The following is a 7,393-nucleotide window of genomic DNA, read 5'->3' as shown; positions in this document are numbered from 1 at the left end:
AATTATCTGCCCATCTGGCCGGCCCTGCGAACCGCGGCTGCTTATGGGGAGAGAGATTAAACAGCCACTCTTGATCAATGGTTTAATCATTGGGAGGGAGGGAAAGGCGTTGGATTTTCCCAAGGATTGACCCAGGATCTGGAGACTAATGACAGGTTTAATTAAACGGGGAATAACCAGCTTTTGCTGCAGAAGTATCCACTAAAAATGACCCTGGATACAGGAGGAGAACGTGTCTGATGGATCATTGCTGCACGGAGAGGAGCCATGGCTTTAAATAAGCCTGGATTAATTATTAAGCCTGACTTGCCTCCCTTGCCAGTCATACAAACCCTGGGAAGAGCTGGAGGAGTTCGTGGCCTTGCCTTTCCGGGGGGCTTCCCTTCCCCTGAGCTCTGTCCCCTCTCTGCTCCTCACTGCCGTGGGTCACATCCAGCTCCCCGGAGGCACCTGGGGAATTCCAGTGATCCCAAAGGAATCTTTGGCATCGGAAAATCCACTCAAGTGAGGCCCCACCTCTGGAGCTGCTCCAGCTCCGCATCCCAACATCAGCAGGACCTGGAGCTGCTGGAGCAATTCCAGAGGAGGCCCCAGAGCTGCTCCGAGGGCTGGAGCCCCTCTGGAGCCAGGCTGGGAGAGCTGGGAATGTTCACCTGGAGAAGGGAAGGATCCAGGGAGAGCTCAGAGCCCCTTGCAGGGCCTAAAGGGGCTCCAGGAGAGCTGCAGAGGGACTGGGGACAAGGCATGGAGGGACAGGACACAGGGAATGGGTTCCCGCTGCCAGAGGGCAGGGATGGATGGGATACTGGGAAGGAATTGTTCCCTGGGAGAGTGGGGAGGGGCTGGGCTGGAATTCCCAGAGCAGCTGTGGCTGCCCCTGGATCCCTGGAAGTGTCGAAGGCCAGGCTGGAGCAGCCTGGGATAGCGGGAGGTGTCCCGGCCCATGGATCACTTCCAACCCAAACCAGTCTGGAATTCTGGGACTAGAAGCACAAAAATATGGGAACCTTATCCACAGCAGGAGGAGGATTTAAAGCCATTCCTGGCGTTGGCCAGCCATGGATGGTTTTGCCATGGAAACCAGCTCCCAGTGCCACACCAAGAGCACACGGAGCAGGACATCAGCCTGGAGTCCTCTGGGAAAAGCCTTTTCCCGTCACCAGTGGAGATCAGCAGGTACAGACACCCGAGCAGGTTCAGCATTCCCAGAGGTCAGCGGAGTCATGGACGGGATGGGATGGGGACAGGCTGGGTGATGGAAATCCCTTCCCTCAGCACCCAGCTGATTCCCGGTGCTGATCCAGCTCCCAGGAGCCGCTGGATCCATCCAGCACCTGGAGCAGAGCAGGATCCATCCCTTCCAGCACCAGGAGCACCCGCAATGTGCCAGGAGGAGCCTTTGAACTCAAATCTCTTCCCTTTTTGTTCCTTTTTTGTTTGATTCCATGTCAAAAATTCCAGCATTTATCGCACTTTTTGTGCTCCTTTTTAACAGGAGCCTGGGTTTTTTTTAGGGATTCTATAAAAATCCATATTTATGAGACGAGCAGGGATCAGGAACATGGAGATTTAAAAGATCCAATTATCTTTCCAAAGTTTGCCTTTATGTTCATCCTAACGAATCCAATGTTTTCCAGGCAGATAATTGTCTTTCCCAGTGTTTAGTGCCGTTCCCGGCTCGTTAGAATTCCAGCATTCCCTGGTTTTAAATTTAAAAGGAGCCTGTTCCTCCTGCCTGAGGTCTTGGGTCTCCAAGGAGTACCCGAGGAGGATTTTTTGCCCTGTTTAAAGCTTCCTAAACATTCCTGGCATCCTCACTGGATGCAACATCCTTCTGTTGGGATGGGAAAAGCTGGAATGTGGGATTCAGAGGGAAAAAGGGGGGAAGAGCAGAGGGAAGTTCGATGGGAGCTGGATGGATGACCATGACCAGGATGACCAGGAACAAGTTCTGGGCTGGGTAATAAATGTTGGGAATTCAGCCGGCAACTGGACAATTCCAAGGATAAATCCCACAGTTCTTGGAGCACCGGGCATCCCAAACCTCAATGATCAATTTGGAATCGTTATCCTTTGGGATTCCCATCGGGATAAAGATGCCAAAGCCTCTCACACTCACACCGAGGGGGTTTCAAGGCCCTTCCATGTCCCTGATCCCATCGGAGCCGATGGGATCCCTGGGATGTGTTGATGTTTCCCAAGCCAAGGAAAAGAGGGACAAAAGGCAGCAGGGATTTGCAGCTGGAAGGGCTGAGCTGCCCCATTCCCAAGGAAAACCAGGATTTCCCAAGGAAGCAGCCATTTCTCCTATATTTTTAAATCCAGGCTCTTCCACAGACACCCAACCCCGGTGGAGTTCCTCAGCCCCGACCCCTGCACCCGACCTATGGATCAGCATTCCTGGCAAAGCAGCCATTCCAAAAAAAACCCCCAGCAAAAGCCTTAAATTGCACTTTAATTGGATTTTCCAGAGGGTTATTAGGAAATGTTTCCAATCAAGGAGTAAATTGGGATGGCAATAAAATATTCCATAAATATTTACATCAGCCCTGGCTCCGCTTGAAAAGCAGGGATATTTCCCCCCTTGGATATGCTGCCAAAGGAGCCGGTTGGAAAACCAAGGTCTCGGAGTCCCTTTGTCCCCATCGAGGAGCGATCAGAGGGGGGGTTTTCCCCCCAAATTCCACCCTAAAGGATTCCATGTGCATGCCAGGTAAGGCTTTGGATCCGAATGGGATGAGGAGAGGGACGAGAGGAGGGAAAAATCTCCAAAGCTGCAGCACATCCGAAGGAATTTATGAGCTGTGTGGGGTGGGCAGGGCTCCAGCTCGATTTAATACGGATCCACCTCCCAAGGAACCGTCTGGTTCCACAGGATGAGTCTTTAATCGGGCGTGGATCAAGGAATTTCCCAGGAATAATCAAAGGCAGGCTTTGTTTATTGCTCAGAGTCAGAGTTCCCCCCTCGACCCGGGGCCCTTGCGCCATATTGAACACGTTACCTGCTGATATTCCAGGATTAAAGAGGGAGCAGGGATATTTTTCCCACTTTTCCAGATAAGCTGCTCTGTCGGTTCGAGCACAGAGGAGGGGGGACAAAACATGGAAAAACATGGAACAAACAAGGCTGGATGAATGGGAAGGGTTGGAAAAACACTCCTAGGGCAGGGATGAGGAATCAATTAAATATTCCATGGATTAATCGGATCCCAGGGAAGCAGAGCTGGAGAGGGATGGGGATGCTCAGGGGTCATGGTCAGGCAGGAGAATCCTCGCCCAGGATATCCATTGGAGGGAAACCTTGGAAAAACTGGGACAAGCTGCCCAGAGAAGCTGTGGATGGATCCTGGAAGTGTCCAAGGCCAGGTTGGATGGGAATTGGAACAACCTGGAATAGTGGGAGGTGTGGAATGGGATGGGATTTAAGGTTTAGGAGGAAAAATTAGGAGCCCAGATGTAGGAAGGAAAATTAGGATCCCACGGTTTGGGAGGAAAAATTCAGATCCCAGATTTAGGAAGGATAATTAGGAGCCCAAGGTTTAGGAATAAAGATTAGGAGCCCAGGGTTTAGGAAGAAAATTTAGGAGCCCGAGTTTCAGGAGCAAAAATAAGGAGCAAAAATTAGGAGTCCAAGGTCTGGGAGGGAAAATTCAGAGCCCAAGGTTTAGGAATAAAGGTTAGGAGCCCAGGATTTGGGAAGAAGGATTAGGAGCCCAAGGTTTAGGAACAAAAATTTGGATCCCAGATTTAGGAACCCAAATTAGGAGCCCAAGGTTTCGGAGTAAAGATGAAGAGCTTGGGATTTGGGAACAAAACTTAGGAGCCCAAGGTTTGGGAAGAAGAATTACGAGCAAAAATTCGGAGCCCGAATTTGGAAGGGAAAATTAGAAGCCGAAGATTTAGGAACAAAAACTTGAGGAGCGAAAATTAGGAGCCAAAAGTTTAGGAATTCAAATTGGGATTGCAGAGTGTGAAAGGCTGGAAAAACCAAGGGAAGCAGCTGGGAAAACAAGGAGCGAGAAAGAATCCTGAGTGAAAAACTTGGAACTCCAGTGAGCCCTCGGAGCTGCCGGAGCTACCAGGAGTTTCCCGGCTCCGGCTGCATCCCAGCACTCCGTTCCCGTTGGAGCAGCCGCTTGTCGGCCCTTACCAGCTGAGGATATTCCCATTTCCCTTTCCTTTCGGAATTCCAAAGGATGGAGCCAAGTGCCTCTCCGAGGGCTGATGGATGGGAGCTGACAGCGTCGCTTCCCATCAGGATTATTTATAGGGAATTTACACTGGGATGGCTCCGGCAGGCGCTTCCCGGGCCCGGCGGCTCCCGAATCCTCGGAACAATCAGCTGCTTCCCGTGTCTGCCGGAGTTCAGGGAACAGGGAAAAGCCAGGGATGATGGCGTTTATCGGCACTGAGGTCTTAAAGACAGGAGAAGTCCTACTGGGAACGAAGGCTCAGGATTGAATGTGAAAAAAGGTGGAATTCAGGCCAAGGGCGGCTTGGCTGGAATATGGAAAACATTCCCAGTGGCTCTGGGACACTTGGAGGCACTTCCATGGCAATTGTGCACATATCCATGGATGGGAATGGCATGGAATGCTTTGGGTGGGAAGGGACACAAACCCCATCCCATCCCATGGGCAGGGACACCTTTCCCTATCCCAGGCTGCTCCAAGCCCCGTCCAACCTGGCCTGGAACATTCCAGGGATCCAGGGGCAGCCACAGCTTCCCTGGGCAGGATCCGCCCGTGCCCGGCGATGCCGGCTGGAGCAGGATAACAGGGATAACCTGGATCTCAGGGATCCCAGGGACCGACCGCTGCTCCGATGCCCCCGATCCAGAGGCGGAGTTGGTGTCAGCCCTGGCGGCGTTTACAGCTGGAAATGGCCCTTTTCCTACAGCCCTTATTCCCGTTCGGCACGGCGGCCAAAGGACGGATCCATGGAGCCCCTTTGGCACTGGGACCGACGTTTTCCAGAGGCACCGGAGCCTGGAAAGCTTGGGATGCTCCAAGGCCGGGAGATGCCTCCAAGAATCCCTTCCCTCAGCATTCCAAAGCCTCCATGGCAAGTGTCCCTTCCTGGAAATTCCCGAACGTGCTGGAGAAAACCTCTCCAGGCTGGGATCTTGCCATCCTTTGTGGAAAAGCGGGAATTCTGCTGCTCCTGTATTCCCATCCCTGCCGTGTGTCGGTGGTGGAAGCGTCTCCCAGGGCTCTCCGGACGCCACAGGAAGGAATTTAACATCAATAACGGATTAGATGAACTCCGGGATCAGCGCCGCTTCCAAGGAATACAGAACTCAGGATGAATCCCAGACACGCAGATTATTCCCCACATGACGGGATTTAAATTTCCAATTGAAACTCGGGAAGCAGAAGGACTCCGCAATATCGGAGTTATCCGAGCTTGGAGAGGAAATTAATCCCCCCGGCTCCCGAAATCCTGCTGGAAAAGCGGGAATTGCTGGGCAGGGAGAGCCCTTTGGCTGCCCTGGGGAATCCATCCCGCCCTTCAGGAGGTCACCGGGAGGTTTTCCAGGCTTTCAGCACCTTTGGAGCTGCTCCCTCCTGGCAAATCCAGAGGGAAGAGCCCTTGGATTGTCCCTCGTGTTCCTTGTGGGATCATTCCTCGTGTTCCCTGTGGGATTGTCCCTCGTGTTCCTTGTGGGATCATTCCTTGTGTTCCTCATGGGATCATTCCTTGTGGCATCAGTCCTCACGAGATCATTCCTTGTGTTTTGTGTGGGATCATTCCTTGTGTTCCTTGGGGGATTATTCCTTGTGTTCCTTGTGGGATCATTCCTTGTGTTTTTTATGGGATCATTCCTCACATTCCTCATGGGATCATTCCTTGTGTTCCTTGCGGGATCATTCGTGTTCCTCATGGGATCGATCATTCCTCGTGTTTCAAGGCTTGGAATCCTCCCCACTTTTCCCCTTTTCCAGCTGCTTTTTCCCAGGAACTCCTCTTCCTTCCTTCCAGGCTCCCCAGCGCCTCAGGCAGGGAAGCTCCTGGAGTCACTCCCAGCTCTCCGTGGGGAGAATATCCCATGGAAGGGGCAGGGAAAACACTGCCCTGATATCCCTGTTTTCCCACATCCATGGAATCCTGCCTCAGTTCCTCATGGACCAGAGCAATCCCAAACTGGAACAGGGATTTTTCCTCCCTGCTTTGGATCCTTCTGCTCCATAAATTTATCCCAAATATAACCAGGGAATTACTTTTTCCTGCTTATTTTTTTCCAGGATGAGGGAAAGAGCATTCCCAGCTGGAATTCTGGGATGTGAATGGAGCCCAGAGGAGTCAGTGGGATGGAAGTTTGGGATGTGGAGGTGGGAAGAGTGACAGGGGCTGATCCCTCCTGCACCGGGATCGACTCCGGAGAGCAGCGATCCCCTTCCCATGGAATGGGATCAAATCCTCCCCCTACCCTCGGGAAAGGGAGTGCCAGGAGGCGGGAATGAGCTGGGATTCGGTGCCGATCCTGAGGATGGTTTTCCATGGGTTGCCAGCCATGGATCCCTGGCTCAGCCAGAAAACAGGGATGCGAATCCCGGTGCCACACTGACACCTCATGGAAGAAGCGCTCGTTACAATTCCAGCGCTCCAGGGACAGATTTTTGGGATAAAGGCGTGGATTTTGCTGCCTGCGGTGTCCTGACAAAGCCGGGTTGGATAGAAGGGATATTTCCTGGAATGAACGGGGTCAGAGCGAGACCGGGATGTGCCGGGAGGAGACGTCGGAGCGGCAAAGGCGGCAGCTGCCCTCCTGCCGCGCCCGTCTGCTGCGTGTGGGGAAACGGGAACGGACACGGAACGGACACGGACACGGGAATGGGAACGGGATAGAAACGGGAACGGACACAGAACGGACACGGACACGGGAATGGGAATGGGATAGAAACGGGAACGGACATGGAAACGGGAATGGGAATGGAAACGGGAATGGAAACAGGAACAGACACGGAATGGACATGGAAATGGGAACGGGAATGGAATGGAAACGGGAACGGACATGGAAACGGGAATGGAAACGGAAACGGGAATGGAAACAGGAACAGACACAGAATGAACATGGAAATGGGAATGGGAATGGAATGGAAACGGGAACGGACATGGAAACGGGAATGGAAACAGGAACAGACACGGAATGGACATGGAAACGGGAACGGGAATGGAATGGAAACGGGAACGGACATGGAAATGGGAATGGAAACAGGAACAGACACGGAATGGACACGGGAATGGGAATGGGATAGAAATGGGAACAGGAATGGAAACAGGAATGGGAACGGGATAGAAATGGGAACAGGAATGGAAACAGGAATGGGAACGGGATAGTAACGGGAACGGGAATGGAAACGGGAATGGAAACAGGAACAGACACGGAATG

This window comes from Corvus cornix, chromosome 10 (genome assembly GCF_000738735.6).
Source record: "Corvus cornix cornix isolate S_Up_H32 chromosome 10, ASM73873v5, whole genome shotgun sequence".
Lineage (NCBI taxonomy): Eukaryota > Metazoa > Chordata > Aves > Passeriformes > Corvidae > Corvus > Corvus cornix.
Note: the sequence above shows the minus strand (reverse complement) of the source record.